Here is a 24,257-nt window from a genome sequence, read left to right as displayed (position 1 = left end):
AAAATAATATTTCTAAGTTAATGGTACTAGACAAACAAAAAATACGAGGGGTAAAATCAAGATAATTATATTTAAAACTGTAGTAGCCAGACCATTCTATTTCAACATAAAGGCTCAAATAACTAATTTCCATTTTAAGGAATGCGTCCAAAAAATAATATTTCTAAGTTAATGGAACTAGACAAACAAAAAATGCGAGGGGTAAAATCAAGATAATAATATTTAAAACTGTAGTAGCCAGACCATTCTATTTCAACATAAATGCTCAAATAACAAAATTTCCATTTAAAGGAATACGTCCAAAAAATAATATTTCTAAGTTAATGGAACTAGACAAACAAAAAATGCGGGGGGTAAAATCAAGATAATAATATTTAAAACTGTAGTAGCCAGACCATTCTATTTCAACATAAATGCTCAAATAACAAAATTTCCATTTAAAGGAATACGTCCAAAAAATAATATTTCTAAGTTAATGGAACCAGACAAACAAAAATGCGACGGGGTAAAATACAGATAATAATATTTAAAACTGTAGTGGCCAGACCATTCTATTTCAACATAAATGCTCAAATAACAAAATTTCCATTTTAAGGAATACGTCCAAAAAATAATATTTCTAAGTTAATGGAACTAGACAAACAAAAAATGCGAGGGGTAAAATCAAGATAATAATATTTAAAACTGTAGTGGCCAGACCATTCTATTTCAACATAAATGCTCAAAGAACAAAATTTCCATTTTAAGGAATGCGTCCAAACAATAATATTTCTAAGTTAATGGAACTAGACAAACAAAAAATGCGAGGGGTAAAATCAAGATAATAATATTTAAAACTGTAGTGGCCAGACCATTCTATTTCAACATAAAGGCTCAAAGAACAAAATTTCCATTTTAAGGAATATGTCCAAACAATAATATTTCTAAGTTAATGGAACTAGACAAACAAAAAATGCGAGGGGTAAAATCAAGATAATAATATTTAAAACTGTAGTAGCCAGACCATTCTATTTTAACATAAATGCTCAAATAACAAAATTTCCATTTTGAGGAATGAGTCCAAAAAATAATATTTCTAAGTTAATGGAACTAGACAAACAAAAAATGCGAGGGGTAAAATCAAGATAATAATATTTAAAACTGTAGTGGCCAGACCATTCTATTTCAACATAAATGCTCAAATAACAAAATTTCCATTTAAAAGAATGCGTCCAAAAAATAATATTTCTAAGTTAATGGAACTAGACAAACAAAAAATGCGACGGGGTAAAATCAAGATAACAATATTTAAAACTGTAGTGGCCAGACCATTCTATTTCAACATAAAGGCTCAAATAAAAAAATTTCCATTTTAAGGAATGCGTTCAAACAATAATATTTCTAAGTTAATGGAACTAGACAAACAAAAAATGCGAGGGGGTAAAATCAAGAAAATAATATTTAAAACTGTAGTGGCCAGACCATTCTATTTCAACATAAATGCTCAAATAACAAAATTTCTATTTTAAGGAATGCGTCCAAAAAATAATATTTCTAAGTTAATGGTACTAGACAAACAAAAAATACGAGGGGTAAAATCAAGATAATTATATTTAAAACTGTAGTAGCCATACCATTCTATTTCAACATAAAGGCTCAAATAACTAATTTCCATTTTAAGGAATGCGTCCAAACAATAATATTTCTAAGTTAATGGAACTAGACAAACAAAAAATGCGAGGGGTAAAATCAAGATAATAATATTTAAAACTGTAGTGGCCAGACCATTCTATTTCAACATAAAGGCTCAAAGAACAAAATTTCCATTTTAAGGAATATGTCCAAACAATAATATTTCTAAGTTAATGGAACTAGACAAACAAAAAATGCGAGGGGTAAAATCAAGATAATAATATTTAAAACTGTAGTGGCCAGACCATTCTATTTTAACATAAATGCTCAAATAACAAAATTTCCATTTTGAGGAATGAGTCCAAAAAATAATATTTCTAAGTTAATGGAACTAGACAAACAAAAAATGCGAGGGGTAAAATCAAGATAATAATATTTAAAACTGTAGTGGCCAGACCATTCTATTTCAACATAAATGCTCAAATAACAAAATTTCCATTTAAAAGAATGCGTCCAAAAAATAATATTTCTAAGTTAATGGAACTAGACAAACAAAAAATGCGACGGGGTAAAATCAAGATAACAATATTTAAAACTGTAGTGGCCAGACCATTCTATTTCAACATAAAGGCTCAAATAAAAAAATTTCCATTTTAAGGAATGCGTTCAAACAATAATATTTCTAAGTTAATGGAACTAGACAAACAAAAAATGCGATTGGGTAAAATCAAGATAATAATATTTAAAACTGTAGTGGCCAGACCATTCTATTTCAACATAAATGCTCAAACAACAAAATTTCTATTTTAAGGAATGCGTCCAAAAAATAATATTTCTAAGTTAATGGTACTAGACAAACAAAAAATACGAGGGGTAAAATCAAGATAATTATATTTAAAACTGTAGTAGCCATACCATTCTATTTCAACATAAATGCTCAAATAACTAATTTCCATTTTAAGGAATGCGTCCAAAAAATAATATTTCTAAGTTAATGGAACTAGACAAACAAAAAATGCGAGGGGTAAAATCAAGATAATAATATTTAAAACTGTAGTAGCCAGACCATTCTATTTCAACATAAATGCTCAAATAACAAAATTTCCATTTAAAGGAATACGTCCAAAAAATAATATTTCTAAGTTAATGGAACAAGACAAACAAAAAATGCGAGGGGTAAAATCAAGATAATAATATTTAAAACTGTAGTAGCCAGACCATTCTATTTCAACATAAATGCTCAAATAACAAAATTTCCATTTAAAGGAATACGTCCAAAAAATAATATTTCTAAGTTAATTGAACCTGACAAACAAAAATGCGACGGGGTAAAATACAGATAATAATATTTAAAACTGTAGTGGCCAGACCATTCTATTTCAACATAAATGCTCAAATAACAAAATTTCCATTTTAAGGAATACGTCCAAAAAATAATATTTCTAAGTTAATTGAACTAGACAAACAAAAAATGCGATTGGGTAAAATCAAGATAATAATATTTAAAACTGTAGTCGCCAGACCATTCTATTTCAACATAAAGGCTCAAATAAAAAATGTCCATTTTAAGGAATGCGTCCAAAAAATAATATTTCTAAGTTAATTGAACTAGACAAACAAAAAATGCGAGGGGTAAAATCAAGATAATAATATTTAAAACTGTAGTGGCCAGACCATTCTATTTCAACATAAATGCTCAAACAACAAAATTTCCATTTTAAGGAATGCGTCCAAACAATAATATTTCTAAGTTAATGGAACTAGACAAACAAAAAATGGCGAGGGGTAAAATCAAGATAATAATATTTAAAACTGTAGTGGCCAGACCATTCTATTTCAACATAAATGCTCAAATAACAAAATTTCCATTTTTAGGAATGAGTCCAAAAAATAATATTTCTAAGTTAATGGAACTAGACAAACAAAAAATGCGAGGGGTAAAATCAAGATAATAATATTTAAAACTGTAGTGGCCAGACCATTCTATTTCAACATAAATGCTCAAATAACCAAATTTCCATTTTAAGGAATGCGTCCAAAAAATAATATTTCTAAGTTAATGGAACTAGACAAACAAAAAATGCGACGGGGTAAAATCAAGATAACAATATTTAAAACTGTAGTGGCCAGACCATTCTATTTCAACATAAATGCTCAAATAAAAAAATTTCCATTTTAAGGAATGCGTTCAAACAATAATATTTCTAAGTTAATGGAACTAGACAAACAAAAAATTCGAGGGGGTAAAATACAGATAATAATATTTAAAACTGTAGTGGCCAGACCATTCTATTTCAACATAAATGCTCAAATAACAAAATTTCCATTTTAAGGAATACGTCCAAAAAATAATATTTCTAAGTTAATTGAACTAGACAAACAAAAAATGCGATTGGGTAAAATCAAGATAATAATATTTAAAACTGTAGTCGCCAGACCATTCTATTTCAACATAAAGGCTCAAATAAAAAATGTCCATTTTAAGGAATGCGTCCAAAAAATAATATTTCTAAGTTAATTGAACTAGACAAACAAAAAATGCGAGGGGTAAAATCAAGATAATAATATTTAAAACTGTAGTGGCCAGACCATTCTATTTCAACATAAATGCTCAAACAACAAAATTTCCATTTTAAGGAATGCGTCCAAACAATAATATTTCTAAGTTAATGGAACTAGACAAACAAAAAATGCGAGGGGTAAAATCAAGATAATAATATTTAAAACTGTAGTGGCCAGACCATTCTATTTCAACATAAATGCTCAAATAACAAAATTTCCATTTTGAGGAATGAGTCCAAAAAATAATATTTCTAAGTTAATGGAACTAGACAAACAAAAAATGCGAGGGGTAAAATCAAGATAATAATATTTAAAACTGTAGTGGCCAGACCATTCTATTTCAACATAAATGCTCAAATAACAAAATTTCCATTTTAAGGAATGCGTCCAAAAAATAATATTTCTAAGTTAATGGAACTAGACAAATAAAAAATGCGACGGGGTAAAATCAAGATAACAATATTTTAAACCGTAGTGGCCAGACCATTCTATTTCAACATAAATGCTCAAATAAAAAAATTTCCATTTTAAGGAATGCGTTCAAACAATTATATTTCTAAGTTAATGGAACTAGACAAACAAAAAATTCGAGGGGGTAAAATCAAGATAATAATATTTAAAACTGTAGTGGCCAGACCATTCTATTTCAACATAAAGGCTCAAAGAACAAAATTTCCATTTTAAGGAATGCGTCCAAACAATAATATTTCTAAGTTAATGGAACTAGACAAACAAAAAATGCGAGGGGTAAAATCAAGATAATAATATTTAAAACTGTAGTGGCCAGACCATTCTATTTTAACATAAATGCTCAAATAACAAAATTTCCATTTTGAGGAATGAGTCCAAAAAATAATATTTCTAAGTTAATGGAACTAGACAAACAAAAAATGCGAGGGGTAAAATCAAGATAATAATATTTAAAACTGTAGTGGCCAGACCATTCTATTTCAACATAAATGCTCAAATAACAAAATTTCCATTTAAAAGAATGCGTCCAAAAAATAATATTTCTAAGTTAATGGAACTAGACAAACAAAAAATGCGACGGGGTAAAATCAAGATAACAATATTTAAAACTGTAGTGGCCAGACCATTCTATTTCAACATAAATGCTCAAATAAAAAAATTTCCATTTTAAGGAATGCGTTCAAACAATAATATTTCTAAGTTAATGGAACTAGACAAACAAATAATGCGAGGGGGTAAAATCAAGATAATACTATTTAAAACTGTAGTGGCCAGACCATTCTATTTCAACATAAATGCTCAAACAACAAAATTTCTATTTTAAGGAATGCGTCCAAAAAATAATATTTCTAAGTTAATGGTACTAGACAAACAAAAAATACGAGGGGTAAAATCAAGATAATTATATTTAAAACTGTAGTAGCCAGACAATTCTATTTCAACATAAAGGCTCAAATAACTAATTTCCATTTTAAGGAATGCGTCCAAAAAATAATATTTCTAAGTTAATGGAACTAGACAAACAAAAAATGCGAGGGGTAAAATCAAGATAATAATATTTAAAACTGTAGTAGCCAGACCATTCTATTTCAACATAAATGCTCAAATAACAAAATTTCCATTTAAAGGAATACGTCCAAAAAATAATATTTCTAAGTTAATGGAACTAGACAAACAAAAAATGCGAGGGGTAAAATCAAGATAATAATATTTAAAACTGTAGTAGCCAGATAATTCTATTTCAACATAAATGCTCAAATAACAAAATTTCCATTTAAAGGAATACGTCCAAAAAATAATATTTCTAAGTTAATGGAACCAGACAAACAAAAATGCGACGGGGTAAAATACAGATAATAATATTTAAAACTGTAGTGGCCAGACCATTCTATTTCCACATAAATGCTCAAATAACAAAATTTCCATTTTAAGGAATACGTCCAAAAACTAATATTTCTAAGTTAATGGAACTAGACAAACAAAAAATGCGAGGGGTAAAATCAAGATAATAATATTTAAAACTGTAGTGGCCAGACCATTCTATTTCAACATAAATGCTCAAAGAACAAAATTTCCATTTTAAGGAATGCGTCCAAACAATAATATTTCTAAGTTAATGCAACTAGACAAACAAAAAATGCGAGGGGTAAAATCAAGATAATAATATTTAAAACTGTAGTGGCCAGACCATTCTATTTCAACATAAAGGCTCAAAGAACAAAATTTCCATTTTAAGGAATGCGTCCAAACAATAATATTTCTAAGTTAATGGAACTAGACAAACAAAAAATGCGAGGGGTAAAATCAAGATAATCATATTTAAAACTGTAGTGGCCAGACCATTCTATTTTAACATAAATGCTCAAATAACAAAATTTCCATTTTGAGGAATGAGTCCAAAAAGTAATATTTCTAAGTTAATGGAACTAGACAAACAAAAAATGCGAGGGGTAAAATCAAGATAATAATATTTAAAACTGTAGTGGCCAGACCATTCTATTTCAACATAAATGCTCAAATAACAAAATTTCCATTTAAAAGAATGCGTCCAAAAAATAATATTTCTAAGTTAATGGAACTAGACAAACAAAAAATGCGACGGGGTAAAATCAAGATAACAATATTAAAAACTGTAGTGGCCAGACCATTCTATTTCAACATAAATGCTCAAATAAAAAAATTTCCATTTTAAGGAATGCGTTCAAACAATAATATTTCTAAGTTAATGGAACTAGACAAACAAAAAATGCGAGGGGGTAAAATCAAGATAATAATATTTAAAACTGTAGTGGCCAGACCATTCTATTTCAACATAAATGCTCAAACAACAAAATTTCTATTTTAAGGAATGCGTCCAAAAAATAATATTTCTAAGTTAATGGTACTAGACAAACAAAAAATACGAGGGGTAAAATCAAGATAATTATATTTAAAACTGTAGTGGCCAGACCATTCTATTTCAACATAAATGCTCAAAGAACAAAATTTCCATTTTAAGGAATGCGTCCAAACAATAATATTTCTAAGTTAATGGAACTAGACAAACAAAAAATGCGAGGGGTAAAATACAGATAATAATATTTAAAACTGTATTGGCCAGACCATTCTATTTCAACACAAATGCTCAAATAACAAAATTTCCATTTTAAGGAATACGTCCAAAAAATAATATTTCTAAGTTAATGGAACTAGACAAACAAAAAATGCGAGGGGTAAAATCAAGATAATAATATTTAAAACTGTAGTGGCCAGACCATTCTATTTCAACATAAATGCTCAAAGAACAAAATTTCCATTTTAAGGAATGCGTCCAAACAATAATATTTCTAAGTTAATGGAACTAGACAAACAAAAAATGCGAGGGGTAAAATCAAGATAATAATATTTAAAACTGTAGTGGCCAGACCATTCTATTTTAACATAAATGCTCAAATAACAAAATTTCCATTTTGAGGAATGAGTCCAAAAAAAAATATTTCTAAGTTAATGGAACTAGACAAACAAAAAATGCGAGGGGTAAAATCAAGATAATAATATTTAAAACTGTAGTGGCCAGACCATTCTATTTCAACATAAATGCTCAAATAACAAAATTTCCATTATAAGGAATGCGTCCAAAAAATAATATTTCTAAGTTAATGGAACTAGACAAACAAAAAATGCGACGGGGTAAAATCAAGATAACAATATTTAAAACTGTAGTGGCCAGACCATTCTATTTCAACATAAATGCTCAAATAAAAAAATTTCCATTTTAAGGAATGCGTTCAAACAATAATATTTCTAAGTTAATGGAACTAGACAAACAAAAAATGCGAGGGGTAAAATCAAGATAATAATATTTAAAACTGTAGTAGCCAGACCATTCTATTTCAACATAAAGGCTCAAATAAATAATTTCAATTTTAAGGAATGCGTCCAAACAATAATATTTCTTAGTTAATGGAACCAGACAAACAAGATATGCGAGGGGTAAAATCAAGATAATAATATTTAAAACTGTAGTAGCCAGACCATTCTATTTCAACATAAAGGCTCAAATAACAAATTTCCATTTTAAGGAATGCATCCAAAAAATAATATTTCTAAGTTAATGGAACTAGACAAACAAAAAATGCGAGGGGTAAAATCAAGATAATAATATTTAAAACTGTAGTGGCCAGACAATTCTATTTCAACATAAAGGCCCAAATAACAAAATTTCCATTTTAAGGAATGCGTTCAAACAATAATATTTCTAAGTTAATGGAACTAGACAAACAAAAAATGCGAGGGGCTAAAATCAAGATAATAATATTTAAAACTGTAGTGGCCAGACCATTCTATTTCAACATAAAGGCTCAAATAACAAATTTCCATTTGAAGGAATGCGTCCAAAAAATAATATTTCTAAGTTAATGGAACTAGAAAAACAAAAAATGCGAGGGGGTAAAATCAAGATAATAATATTTAAAACTGTAGTGGCCAGACCATTCTATTTCAACATAAATGCTCAAATAACAAAATTTCCATTTTATGGAAAACGTCCAAAAAATAATATTTCTAAGTTAATGGACCCAGATAAACAAAAAATGCGAGGGGTAAAATCAAGATAATAATATTTAAAACTGTAGTGTCCAGACTATTCTATTTCAACATAAATGCTCAAATAACAAAATTTCTATTTTAAGGAATGCGTCCAAACAATAATATTTCTAAGTTAATGGAACTAGACAAACAAAAAATGCGAGGGGTAAAATCAAGATAATAATATTTAAAACGGTAGTGGCCAGACCATTCTATTTCAACATAAAGGCTCAAATAACAAATTTCCATTTTAAGGAATACGTCCACCAATAATATTTCTAAGTTAATGGAACTAGACAAACAAACAATGCGAGGGGGTAAAATCAAGATAATAATATTTAAAACTGTAGTGGCCAGACCATTCTATTTCAACATAAATGCTCAAAGAACAAAATTTCCATTTTAAGGAATGCGTCCAAAAAATAATATTTCTAAGTAATGGAACTAGACAAACAAAAAATGCGAGGGGTAAAATCAAGATAATAATATTTAAAACTGTAGTGGCCAGACCATTCTATTTCAACATAAAGGCTCAAATAACAAATTTCTATTTTAAGGAATGCGTCCAAAAAATAATATTTCTAAGTTAATGGAACTAGACAAACAAAAATGCGAGGGGTAAAATCAAGATAATAATATTTAAAACTGTAGTGGCCAGACCATTCTATTTCAACATAAAGGCTTAAATAAAAAATTTCCTTTTTAAGGAATGCGTCCAAAAAATAATATTTCTAAGTTAATGGAACTAGACAAACATAAAATGCGAGGGGTAAATTCAAGATAATAATATTTAAAACTGTAGTGGCCAGACCATTCTATTTCAACATAAATGCTCAAATAAAAAATTTCCATTTTAAGGAATGCGTTCAAACAATAATATTTCTAAGTTAATGGAACTAGACAAACAAAAAATGCGAGGGGTAAAATCAAGATAATAATATTTAAAACTGTAGTGGCCAGACCATTCTATTTCAACATAAATGCTCAAATAACAAAATTTCCATTTTAAGGAATACGTCCAAAAAATAATATTTCTAAGTTAATGGACCCAGAAAAAAAAATGCGAGGGGGTAAAATCAAGATAATAATATTTAAAACTGTAGTGGCCAGACCATTCTATTTCAACATAAATGCTCAAATAACAAAATTTCCATTTTAAGGAATACGTCCAAAAAATAATATTTCTAAGTTAATGGACCCAGAAAAAAAAATGCGAGGGGTAAAATCAAGATAATAATATTTAAAACTGTAGTGGCCAGACCATTCTATTTCAACATAAAGGCTAAAATAAAAAATTTCCTTTTTAAGGAATGCGTCCAAAAAATAATATTTCTAAGTTAATGGAACTAGACAAACATAAAATGCGAGGGGTAAATTCAAGATAATAATATTTAAAACTGTAGTGGCCAGACCATTCTATTTCAACATAAATGCTCAAATAAAAAATTTCCATTTTAAGGAATGCGTTCAAACAATAATATTTCTAAGTTAATGGAACTAGACAAACAAAAAATGCGAGGGGTAAAATCAAGATAATAATATTTAAAACTGTAGTGGCCAGACCATTCTATTTCAACATAAATGCTCAAATAACAAAATTTCCATTTTAAGGAATACGTCCAAAAAATAATATTTCTAAGTTAATGGACCCAGAAAAACAAAAAATGCGAGGGGGTAAAATCAAGATAATAATATTTAAAACTGTAGTGGCCAGACCATTCTATTTCAACATAAATGCTCAAATAACAAAATTTCCATTTTAAGGAATACGTCCAAAAAATAATATTTCTAAGTAAATGGACCCAGAAAAACAAAAAATGGGAGGGGGTAAAATCAAGATAATAATATTTAAAACTGTAGTGGCCAGACCATTCTATTTCAACATAAAAGCTCAAATAACAAATTTCCATTTTAAGGAATGCGTCCAAAAAATAATATTTCTAAGTTAATGGAACTAGAAAAACAAAAAATGCGAGGGGTAAAATCAAGATAATAATATTTAAAACTGTAGTGGCCAGACCATTCTATTTCAACATAAATGCTCAAATAAAAAAATTTCCATTTTAAGGAATGCGTTCAAACAATAATATTTCTAAGTTAATGGAACTAGACAAACAAATAATGCGAGGGGGTAAAATCAAGATAATAATATTTAAAACTGTAGTGGCCAGACCATTCTATTTCAACATAAATGCTCAAACAACAAAATTTCTATTTTAAGGAATGCGTCCAAAAAATAATATTTCTAAGTTAATGGTACTAGACAAACAAAAAATACGAGGGGTAAAATCAAGATAATTATATTTAAAACTGTAGTAGCCAGACCATTCTATTTCAACATAAAGGCTCAAATAACTAATTTCCATTTTAAGGAATGCGTCCAAAAAATAATATTTCTAAGTTAATGGAACTAGACAAACAAAAAATGCGAGGGGTAAAATCAAGATAATAATATTTAAAACTGTAGTAGCCAGACCATTCTATTTCAACATAAATGCTCAAATAACAAAATTTCCATTTAAAGGAATACGTCCAAAAAATAATATTTCTAAGTTAATGGAACTAGACAAACAAAAAATGCGAGGGGTAAAATCAAGATAATAATATTTAAAACTGTAGTAGCCAGATCATTCTATTTCAACATAAATGCTCAAATAACAAAATTTCCATTTAAAGGAATACGTCCAAAAAATAATATTTCTAAGTTAATGGAACCAGACAATCAAAAATGCGACGGGGTAAAATACAGATAATAATATTTAAAACTGTAGTGGCCAGACCATTCTATTTCAACATAAATGCTCAAATAACAAAATTTCCATTTTAAGGAATACGTCCAAAAAATAATATTTCTAAGTTAATGGAACTAGACAAACAAAAAATGCGAGGGGTAAAATCAAGATAATAATATTTAAAACTGTAGTGGCCAGACCATTCTATTTCAACATAAATGCTCAAAGAACAAAATTTCCATTTTAAGGAATGCGTCCAAACAATAATATTTCTAAGTTAATGGAACTAGACAAACAAAAAATGCGAGGGGTAAAATCAAGATAATAATATTTAAAACTGTAGTGGCCAGACCATTCTATTTCAACATAAAGGCTCAAAGAACAAAATTTCCATTTTAAGGAATGCGTCCAAACAATAATATTTCTAAGTTAATGGAACTAGACAAACAAAAAATGCGAGGGGTAAAATCAAGATAATAATATTTAAAACTGTAGTGGCCAGACCATTCTATTTTAACATAAATGCTCAAATAACAAAATTTCCATTTTGAGGAATGAGTCCAAAAAATAATATTTCTAAGTTAATGGAACTAGACAAACAAAAAATGCGAGGGGTAAAATCAAGATAATAATATTTAAAACTGTAGTGGCCAGACCATTCTATTTCAACATAAATGCTCAAATAACAAAATTTTCATTTAAAAGAATGCGTCCAAAAAATAATATTTCTAAGTTAATGGAACTAGACAAACAAAAAATGCGACGGGGTAAAATCAAGATAACAATATTTAAAACTGTAGTGGCCAGACCATTCTATTTCAACATAAATGCTCAAATAAAAAAATTTCCATTTTAAGGAATGCGTTCAAACAATAATATTTCTTAGTTAATGGAACTAGACAAACAAAAAATGCGAGGGGGTAAAATCAAGATAATAATATTTAAAACTGTAGTGGCCAGACCATTCTATTTCAACATAAATGCTCAAACAACAAAATTTCTATTTTAAGGAATGCGTCCAAAAAATAATATTTCTAAGTTAATGGTACTAGACAAACAAAAAATGCGAGGGGTAAAATCAAGATAATTATATTTAAAACTGTAGTGGCCAGACCATTCTATTTCAACATAAATGCTCAAAGAACAAAATTTCCATTTTAAGGAATGCGTCCAAACAATAATATTTCTAAGTTAATGGAACTAGACAAACAAAAAATGCGAGGGGTAAAATACAGATAATAATATTTAAAACTGTATTGGCCAGACCATTCTATTTCAACACAAATGCTCAAATAACAAAATTTCCATTTTAAGGAATACGTCCAAAAAATAATATTTCTAAGTTAATGGAACTAGACAAACAAAAAATGCGAGGGGTAAAATCAAGATAATAATATTTAAAACTGTAGTGGCCAGACCATTCTATTTCAACATAAATGCTCAAAGAACAAAATTTCCATTTTAAGGAATGCGTCCAAACAATAATATTTCTAAGTTAATGGAACTAGACAAACAAAAAATGCGAGGGGTAAAATCAAGATAATAATATTTAAAACTGTAGTGGCCAGACCATTCTATTTTAACATAAATGCTCAAATAACAAAATTTCCATTTTGAGGAATGAGTCCAAAAAAAAATATTTCTAAGTTAATGGAACTAGACAAACAAAAAATGCGAGGGGTAAAATCAAGATAATAATATTTAAAACTGTAGTGGCCAGACCATTCTATTTCAACATAAATGCTCAAATAAAAAAATTTCCATTTTAAGGAATGCGTTCAAACAATAATATTTCTAAGTTAATGGAACTAGACAAACAAATAATGCGAGGGGGTAAAATCAAGATAATAATATTTAAAACTGTAGTGGCCAGACCATTCTATTTCAACATAAATGCTCAAACAACAAAATTTCTATTTTAAGGAATGCGTCCAAAAAATAATATTTCTAAGTTAATGGTACTAGACAAACAAAAAATACGAGGGGTAAAATCAAGATAATTATATTTAAAACTGTAGTAGCCAGACCATTCTATTTCAACATAAAGGCTCAAATAACTAATTTCCATTTTAAGGAATGCGTCCAAAAAATAATATTTCTAAGTTAATGGAACTAGACAAACAAAAAATGCGAGGGGTAAAATCAAGATAATAATATTTAAAACTGTAGTAGCCAGACCATTCTATTTCAACATAAATGCTCAAATAACAAAATTTCCATTTAAAGGAATACGTCCAAAAAATAATATTTCTAAGTTAATGGAACTAGACAAACAAAAAATGCGAGGGGTAAAATCAAGATAATAATATTTAAAACTGTAGTAGCCAGATCATTCTATTTCAACATAAATGCTCAAATAACAAAATTTCCATTTAAAGGAATACGTCCAAAAAATAATATTTCTAAGTTAATGGAACCAGACAAACAAAAAAGCGACGGGGTAAAATACAGATAATAATATTTAAAACTGTAGTGGCCAGACCATTCTATTTCAACATAAATGCTCAAATAACAAAATTTCCATTTTAAGAAATACGTCCAAAAAATAATATTTCTAAGTTAATGGAACTAGACAAACAAAAAATGCGAGGGGTAAAATCAAGATAATAATATTTAAAACTGTAGTGGCCAGACCATTCTATTTCAACATAAATGCTCAAAGAACAAAATTTCCATTTTAAGGAATGCGTCCAAACAATAATATTTCTAAGTTAATGGAACTAGACAAACAAAAAATGCGAGGGGTAAAATCAAGATAATAATATTTAAAACTGTAGTGGCCAGACCATTCTATTTCAACATAAAGGCTCAAAGAACAAAATTTCCATTTTAAGGAATGCGTCCAAACAATAATATTTCTAAGTTAATGGAACTAGACAAACAAAAAATGCGAGGGGTAAAATCAAGATAATAATATTTAAAACTGTAGTGGCCAGACCATTCTATTTTAACATAAATGCTCAAATAACAAAATTTCCATTTTGAGGAATGAGTCCAAAAAATAATATTTCTAAGTTAATGGAACTAGACAAACAAAAAATGCGAGGGGTAAAATCAAGATAATAATATTTAAAACTGTAGTGGCCAGACCATTCTATTTCAACATAAATGCTCAAATAACAAAATTTCCATTTAAAAGAATGCGTCCAAAAAATAATATTTCTAAGTTAATGGAACTAGACAAACAAAAAATGCGACGGGGTAAAATCAAGATAACAATATTAAAAACTGTAGTGGCCAGACCATTCTATTTCAACATAAATGCTCAAATAAAAAAATTTCCATTTTAAGGAATGCGTTCAAACAATAATATTTCTAAGTTAATGGAACTAGACAAACAAAAAATGCGAGGGGTAAAATCAAGATAATAATATTTAAAACTGTAGTGGCCAGACCATTCTATTTCAACATAAATGCTCAAATAACAAAATTTCCATTTAAAAGAATGCGTCCAAAAAATAATATTTCTAAGTTAATGGAACTAGACAAACAAAAAATGCGACGGGGTAAAATCAAGATAACAATATTTAAAACTGTAGTGGCCAGACCATTCTATTTCAACATAAATGCTCAAATAAAAAAATTTCCATTTTAAGGAATGCGTTCAAACAATAATATTTCTTAGTTAATGGAACTAGACAAACAAAAAATGCGAGGGGGTAAAATCAAGATAATAATATTTAAAACTGTAGTGGCCAGACCATTCTATTTCAACATAAATGCTCAAACAACAAAATTTCTATTTTAAGGAATGCGTCCAAAAAATAATATTTCTAAGTTAATGGTACTAGACAAACAAAAAATGCGAGGGGTAAAATCAAGATAATTATATTTAAAACTGTAGTGGCCAGACCATTCTATTTCAACATAAATGCTCAAAGAAATAAATTTCCATTTTAAGGAATGCGTCCAAACAATAATATTTCTAAGTTAATGGAACTAGACAAACAAAAAATGCGAGGGGTAAAATACAGATAATAATATTTAAAACTGTATTGGCCAGACCATTCTATTTCAACACAAATGCTCAAATAACAAAATTTCCATTTTAAGGAATACGTCCAAAAAATAATATTTCTAAGTTAATGGAACTAGACAAACAAAAAATGCGAGGGGTAAAATCAAGATAATAATATTTAAAACTGTAGTGGCCAGACCATTCTATTTCAACATAAATGCTCAAAGAACAAAATTTCCATTTTAAGGAATGCGTCCAAACAATAATATTTCTAAGTTAATGGAACTAGACAAACAAAAAATGCGAGGGGTAAAATCAAGATAATAATATTTAAAACTGTAGTGGCCAGACCATTCTATTTTAACATAAATGCTCAAATAACAAAATTTCCATTTTGAGGAATGAGTCCAAAAAAAAATATTTCTAAGTTAATGGAACTAGACAAACAAAAAATGCGAGGGGTAAAATCAAGATAATAATATTTAAAACTGTAGTGGCCAGACCATTCTATTTCAACATAAATGCTCAAATAAAAAAATTTCCATTTTAAGGAATGCGTTCAAACAATAATATTTCTAAGTTAATGGAACTAGACAAACAAATAATGCGAGGGGGTAAAATCAAGATAATAATATTTAAAACTGTAGTGGCCAGACCATTCTATTTCAACATAAATGCTCAAACAACAAAATTTCTATTTTAAGGAATGCGTCCAAAAAATAATATTTCTAAGTTAATGGTACTAGACAAACAAAAAATACGAGGGGTAAAATCAAGATAATTATATTTAAAACTGTAGTAGCCAGACCATTCTATTTCAACATAAAGGCTCAAATAACTAATTTCCATTTTAAGGAATGCGTCCAAAAAATAATATTTCTAAGTTAATGGAACTAGACAAACAAAAAATGCGAGGGGTAAAATCAAGATAATAATATTTAAAACTGTAGTAGCCAGACCATTCTATTTCAACATAAATGCTCAAATAACAAAATTTCCATTTAAAGGAATACGTCCAAAAAATAATATTTCTAAGTTAATGGAACTAGACAAACAAAAAATGCGAGGGGTAAAATCAAGATAATAATATTTAAAACTGTAGTAGCCAGATCATTCTATTTCAACATAAATGCTCAAATAACAAAATTTCCATTTAAAGGAATACGTCCAAAAAATAATATTTCTAAGTTAATGAAACCAGACAAACAAAAAAGCGACGGGGTAAAATACAGATAATAATATTTAAAACTGTAGTGGCCAGACCATTCTATTTCAACATAAATGCTCAAATAACAAAATTTCCATTTTAAGGAATACGTCCAAAAAATAATATTTCTAAGTTAATGGAACTAGACAAACAAAAAATGCGAGGGGTAAAATCAAGATAATAATATTTAAAACTGTAGTGGCCAGACCATTCTATTTCAACATAAATGCTCAAAGAACAAAATTTCCATTTTAAGGAATGCGTCCAAACAATAATATTTCTAAGTTAATGGAACTAGACAAACAAAAAATGCGAGGGGTAAAATCAAGATAATAATATTTAAAACTGTAGTGGCCAGACCATTCTATTTCAACATAAAGGCTCAAAGAACAAAATTTCCATTTTAAGGAATGCGTCCAAACAATAATATTTCTAAGTTAATGGAACTAGACAAACAAAAAATGCGAGGGGTAAAATCAAGATAATAATATTTAAAACTGTAGTGGCCAGACCATTCTATTTTAACATAAATGCTCAAATAACAAAATTTCCATTTTGAGGAATGAGTCCAAAAAATAATATTTCTAAGTTAATGGAACTAGACAAACAAAAAATGCGAGGGGTAAAATCAAGATAATAATATTTAAAACTGTAGTGGCCAGACCATTCTATTTCAACATAAATGCTCAAATAACAAAATTTCCATTTAAAAGAATGCGTCCAAAAAATAATATTTCTAAGTTAATGGAACTAGACAAACAAAAAATGCGACGGGGTAAAATCAAGATAACAATATTAAAAACTGTAGTGGCCAGACCATTCTATTTCAACATAAATGCTCAAATAAAAAAATTTCCATTTTAAGGAATGCGTTCAAACAATAATATTTCTAAGTTAATGGAACTAGACAAACAAAAAATGCGAGGGGGTAAAATCAAGATAATAATATTTAAAACTGTAGTGGCCAGACCATTCTATTTCAACATAAATGCTCAAACAACAAAATTTCTATTTTAAGGAATGCGTCCAAAAAATAATATTTCTAAGTTAATGGTACTAGACAAACAAAAAATACGAGGGGTAAAATCAAGATAATTATATTTAAAACTGTAGTGGCCAGACCATTCTATTTCAACATAAATGCTCAAAGAACAAAATTTCCATTTTAAGGAATGCGTCCAAACAATAATATTTCTAAGTTAATGGAACTAGACAAACAAAAAATGCGAGGGGTAAAATACAGATAATAATATTTAAAACTGTATTGGCCAGACCATTCTATTTCAACACAAATGCTCAAATAACAAAATTTCCATTTTAAGGAATACGTCCAAAAAATAATATTTCTAAGTTAATGGAACTAGACAAACAAAAAATGCGAGGGGTAAAATCAAGATAATAATATTTAAAACTGTAGTGGCCAGACCATTCTATTTCAACATAAATGCTCAAAGAACAAAATTTCCATTTTAAGGAATGCGTCCAAACAATAATATTTCTAAGTTAATGGAACTAGACAAACAAAAAATGCGAGGGGTAAAATCAAGATAATAATATTTAAAACTGTAGTGGCCAGACCATTCTATTTTAACATAAATGCTCAAATAACAAAATTTCCATTTTGAGGAATGAGTCCAAAAAAAAATATTTCTAAGTTAATGGAACTAGACAAACAAAAAATGCGAGGGGTAAAATCAAGATAATAATATTTAAAACTGTAGTGGCCAGACCATTCTATTTCAACATAAATGCTCAAATAACAAAATTTCCATTTTAAGGAATGCGTCCAAAAAATAATATTTCTAAGTTAATGGAACTAGACAAACAAAAAATGCGACGGGGTAAAATCAAGATAACAATATTTAAAACTGTAGTGGCCAGACCATTCTATTTCAACATAAATGCTCAAATAAAAAAAATTCCATTTTAAGGAATGCGTTCAAACAATAATATTTCTAAGTTAATGGAACTAGACAAACAAAAAATGCGAGGGGTAAAATCAAGATAATAATATTTAAAACTGTAGTAGCCAGACCATTCTATTTCAACATAAAGGCTCAAATAAATAATTTCAATTTTAAGGAATGCGTCCAAACAATAATATTTCTTAGTTAATGGAACCAGACAAACAAGATATGCGAGGGGTAAAATCAAGATAATAATATTTAAAACTGTAGTAGCCAGACCATTCTATTTCAACATAAAGGCTCAAATAACAAATTTCCATTTTAAGGAATGCATCCAAAAAATAATATTTCTAAGTTAATGGAACTAGACAAACAAAAAATGCGAGGGGTAAAATCAAGATAATAATATTTAAAACTGTAGTGGCCAGACAATTCTATTTCAACATAAAGGCCCAAATAACAAAATTTCCATTTTAAGGAATGCGTCCAAAAAATAATATCTCTAAGTTAATGGAACTAGACAAACAAAAAATGCGAGGGGTAAAATCAAGATAATAATATTTAAAACTGTAGTGGCCAGACTATTCTATTTCAACATAAATGCTCAAATAACAACATTTCTATTTTAAGGGATGCGTTCAAACAATAATATTTCTAAGTTAATGGAACTAGACAAACAAAAAATGCGAGGGGGTAAAATCAAGATAATTATATTTAAAACTGTAGTGGCCAGACCATTCTATTTCAACATAAATGCTCAAATAACAAAATTTCCATTTTATGGAAAACGTCCAAAAAATAATATTTCTAAGTTAATGGACCCAGATAAACAAAAAATGCGAGGGGTAAAATCAAGATAATAATATTTAAAACTGTAGTGTCCAGACTATTCTATTTCAACATAAATGCTCAAATAACAAAATTTCTATTTTAAGGAATGCGTCCAAACAATAATATTTCTAAGTTAATGGAACTAGACAAACAAAAAATGCGAGGGGTAAAATCAAGATAATAATATTTAAAACGGTAGTGGCCAGACCATTCTATTTCAACATAAAGGCTCAAATAACAAATTTCCATTTTAAGGAATGCGTCCACCAATAATATTTCTAAGTTAATGGAACTAGACAAACAAACAATGCGAGGGGGTAAAATCAAGATAATAATATTTAAAACTGTAGTGGCCAGACCATTCTATTTCAACATAAATGCTCAAAGAACAAAATTTCCATTTTAAGGAATGCGTCCAAAAAATAATATTTCTAAGTTAATGGAACTAGACAAACAAAAAATGCGAGGGGTAAAATCAAGATAATAATATTTAAAACTGTAGTGGCCAGACCATTCTATTTCAACATAAAGGCTCAAATAACAAATTTCTATTTTAAGGAATGCGTCCAAAAAATAATATTTCTAAGTTAATGGAACTAGACAAACAAAAATGCGAGGGGTAAAATCAAGATAATAATATTTAAAACTGTAGTGGCCAGACCATTCTATTTCAACATAAAGGCTTAAATAAAAAATTTCCTTTTTAAGGAATGCGTCCAAAAAATAATATTTCTAAGTTAATGGAACTAGACAAACATAAAATGCGAGGGGTAAATTCAAGATAATAATATTTAAAACGGTAGTGGCCAGACCATTCTATTTCAACATAAATGCTCAAATAAAAAATTTCCATTTTAAGGAATGCGTTCAAACAATAATATTTCTAAGTTAATGGAACTAGACAAACAAAAAATGCGAGGGGTAAAATCAAGATAATAATATTTAAAACTGTAGTGGCCAGACCATTCTATTTCAACATAAATGCTCAAATAACAAAATTTCCATTTTAAGGAATACGTCCAAAAAATAATATTTCTAAGTTAATGGACCCAGAAAAAAAAAATGCGAGGGGTAAAATCAAGATAATAATATTTAAAACTGTAGTGGCCAGACCATTCTATTTCAACATAAAGGCTAAAATAAAAAATTTCCTTTTTAAGGAATGCGTCCAAAAAATAATATTTCTAAGTTAATGGAACTAGACAAACATAAAATGCGAGGGGTAAATTCAAGATAATAATATTTAAAACTGTAGTGGCCAGACCATTCTATTTCAACATAAATGCTCAAATAAAAAATTTCCATTTTAAGGAATGCGTTCAAACAATAATATTTCTAAGTTAATGGAACTAGACAAACAAAAAATGCGAGGGGTAAAATCAAGATAATAATATTTAAAACTGTAGTGGCCAGACCATTCTATTTCAACATAAATGCTCAAATAACAAAATTTCCATTTTAAGGAATACGTCCAAAAAATAATATTTCTAAGTTAATGGAACTAGAAAAACAAAAAATGCGAGGGGTAAAATCAAGATAATAATATTTAAAACTGTAGTGGCCAGACCATTCTATTTCAACATAAATGCTCAAATAACAAAATTTCCATTTTAAGGAATGCGTCCAAACAATAATATTTCTAAGTTAATGGAACTAGACAAACAAAAAAAACGAGGTGTAAAATCAAGATAATAATATTTAAAACTGTAGTGGCCAGACCATTCTATTTAAACATAAATGCTCAAATAACAAAATTTCCATTTTAAGGAATGAGTCCAAAAAATAATATTTCTAAGTTAATGGAACTAGACAAACAAAAAATGCGAGGGGTAAAATCAAGATAATAATATTTAAAACTGTAGTGGCCAGACCATTCTATTTCAACATAAAGGCTCAAATAACAAATTTCCATTTTAAGGAATGCGTCCAAAAAATAATATTTCTAAGTTAATGGAACTAGACAAACAAAAAATGCGACGGGGTAAAATCAAGATAATAATATTTAAAACTGTAGTGGCCAGACCATTCTATTTCAACATAAATGCTCAAATAACAAAATTTCCATTTAAAGGAATGCGTTCAAACAATAATATTTCTAAGTAAATTGAACTAGACAAACAAAAAATGCGAGGGGTAAAATCAAGATAATAATATTTAAAACTGTAGTGGCCAGACCATTCTATTTCAACATAAATGCTCAAATAACAAAATTTCCATTTAAAGGAATGCGTTCAAACAATAATATTTCTAAGTAATTGGAACTAGACATACAAAAAATGCGAGGGGTAAAATCAAGATAATAATATTTAAAACTGTAGTGGCCAGACCATTCTATTTCAACATAAAGGCTCAAATAACAAATTTCCATTTTAAGGAATGCGTCCAAAAAATAATATTTCTAAGTTAATGGAACAAGACAAACAAAAAATGCCAGGGGTAAAATCAAGATAATAATATTTAAAACTGTAGTGGCCAGACCATTCTATTTCAACATAAAGGCTTAAATAAAAAATTTCCATTTTAAGGAATTCGTCCAAAAAATAATATTTCTAAGTTAATGGTACAAGACAAATAAAAAATGCGAGGTGTAAAATCAAGATAATAATATTTAAAACTGTAGTAGCAAGACCATTCTATTTAAACATAAAGGCTCAAATAACAAAATTTCCATTTTAAGGAATGAGTCCAAAAAATAATATTTCTAAGTTAATGGAACTAGACAAACAAAAAATGCGAGGGGTAAAATCAAGATAATAATATTTAAAACTGTAGTGGCCAGACCATTCTATTTCAACATAAATGCTCAAATAACAAAATTCCATTTTAAGGAATGCGTCCAAAAAATAATATTTCTAAGTTAATGGAACTAGACAAACAAAAAATGCGAGGGGGTAAAATCAAGATAAAAATATTTAAAACTGTAGTGGCCAGACCATTCTATTTCAACATAAAGGCTCAAATAACAAATTTCCATTTTAAGGAATGCGTCCAAAAATAATATTTCTAAGTTAATGGAACTAGACAAACAAAAAATGCGAGGGGGTAAAATCAAGATAATAATATTTAAAACTGTAGTGACCAGACCATTCTATTTCAACATAAATGCTCAAATAACAAAATTTCCATTTTAAGGAATGCGTTCAAACAATAATATTTCTAAGTTAATGGAACTAGACAAACAAAAAATGCGAGGGGTAAAATCAAGATAATAATATTTAAAACTGTAGTTGGCAGACCATTCTATTTCAACATAAATGCCCAAATAACAAAATTTCCATTTTAAGGAATGCGTCCAAAAAATAATATTTCTAAGTTAATGGAACTAGACAAACAAAAAATGCGAGGGGTAAAATCAAGATAATAATATTTAAAACTGTAGTGGCCAGACCATTCTATTTCAACATAAAGGCTCAAATAAAAAATTTCCATTTTAAGGAATGCGTCCAAAAAATAATATTTCTAAGTTAATGGAACTAGACAAACAAAAAATGCGAGGGGTAATATCAAGATAATAATATTTAAAACTGTAGTGGCCAGACCATTCTATTTCAACATAAAGGCTCAAATAAAAAATTTCCTTTTTAAGGTATGCGTCCAAAAAATAATTTTTCTAAGTTAATGGAACTAGACAAACAAAAAATGCGAGGGGGTAAAATCAAGACATTAATATTTAAAACTGTAGTGGCCAGACCATTCTATTTCAACATAAATGCTCAAATAACAAAATTTCCATTTTAAGGAATGCGTTCAAACAATAATATTTCTAAGTTAATTGAACTAGACAAACAAAAAATGCGAGGGGTAAAATCAAGATAATAATATTTAAAACTGTAGTGGCCAGACCAGTCTATTTCAACATAAATGCTCAAATAACAAAATTCCATTTTAAGGAATGCGTCCAAACAATAATATTTCTAAGTTAATGGAACTAGACAAACAAAAAATGCGAGGGGGTAAAATCAAGATAATAATATTTAAAACTGTAGTGGCCAGACCATTCTATTTCAACATAAAGGCTCAAATAACAAATTTCCATTTTAAGGAATGCGTCCAAAAAAAATATTTCTAAGTTAATGGAACTAGACAAACAAAAAATGCGACGGGGTAAAATCAAGATAATAATATTTAAAACTGTAGTGACCAGACCATTCTATTTCAACATAAATGCTCAAATAACAAAATTTCCATTTTAAGGAATGCGTTCAAACAATAATATTTCTAAGTTAATGGAACTAGACAAACAAAAAATGCGAGGGATAAAATCAAGATAATAATATTTAAAACTTTAGTGGGCAGACCATTCTATTTCAACATAAATGCTCAAATAACAAAATTTCCATTTTAAGGAATGCGTCCAAAAAATAATATTTCTAAGTTAATGGAACTAGACAAACAAAAAATTCGAGGGGTAAAATCAAGATAATAATATTTAAAACTGTAGTGGCCAGACCATTCTATTTCAACATAAAGGCTCAAATAACAAATTTCCATTTTAAGGAATGCGTCCAAAAAATAATATTTCTAAGTTAATGGAACTAGACAAACAAAAAATGCGAGGGGTAAAATCAAGATAATAATATTTAAAACTGTAGTGGCCAGACTATTCTATTTCAACATAAAGGCTCAAATAACAAATTTCCATTTTAAGGAATGCGTCCAAAAATAATATTTCTAAGTTAATGGAACTAGACAAACAAAAAATGCGAGGGGGTAAAATCAAGATAATAATATTTAAAACTGTAGTGGCCAGACCATTCTATTTCAACATAAATGCTCAAATAACAAAATTCCATTTTAAGGAATGCGTCCAAACAATAATATTTCTAAGTCAATTGAACTAGACAAACAAAAAATGCGAGGGGGTAAAATCAAGATAATAATATTTAAAACTGTAGTGGCCAGACCATTCTATT

This window comes from Euprymna scolopes, chromosome 40 (assembly GCF_053919585.1).
Source record: "Euprymna scolopes isolate OS-2025 chromosome 40, ASM5391958v1, whole genome shotgun sequence".
Classification (NCBI taxonomy): Eukaryota; Metazoa; Mollusca; class Cephalopoda; order Sepiida; family Sepiolidae; genus Euprymna; species Euprymna scolopes.
This window is presented reverse-complemented; position numbering follows the sequence as displayed.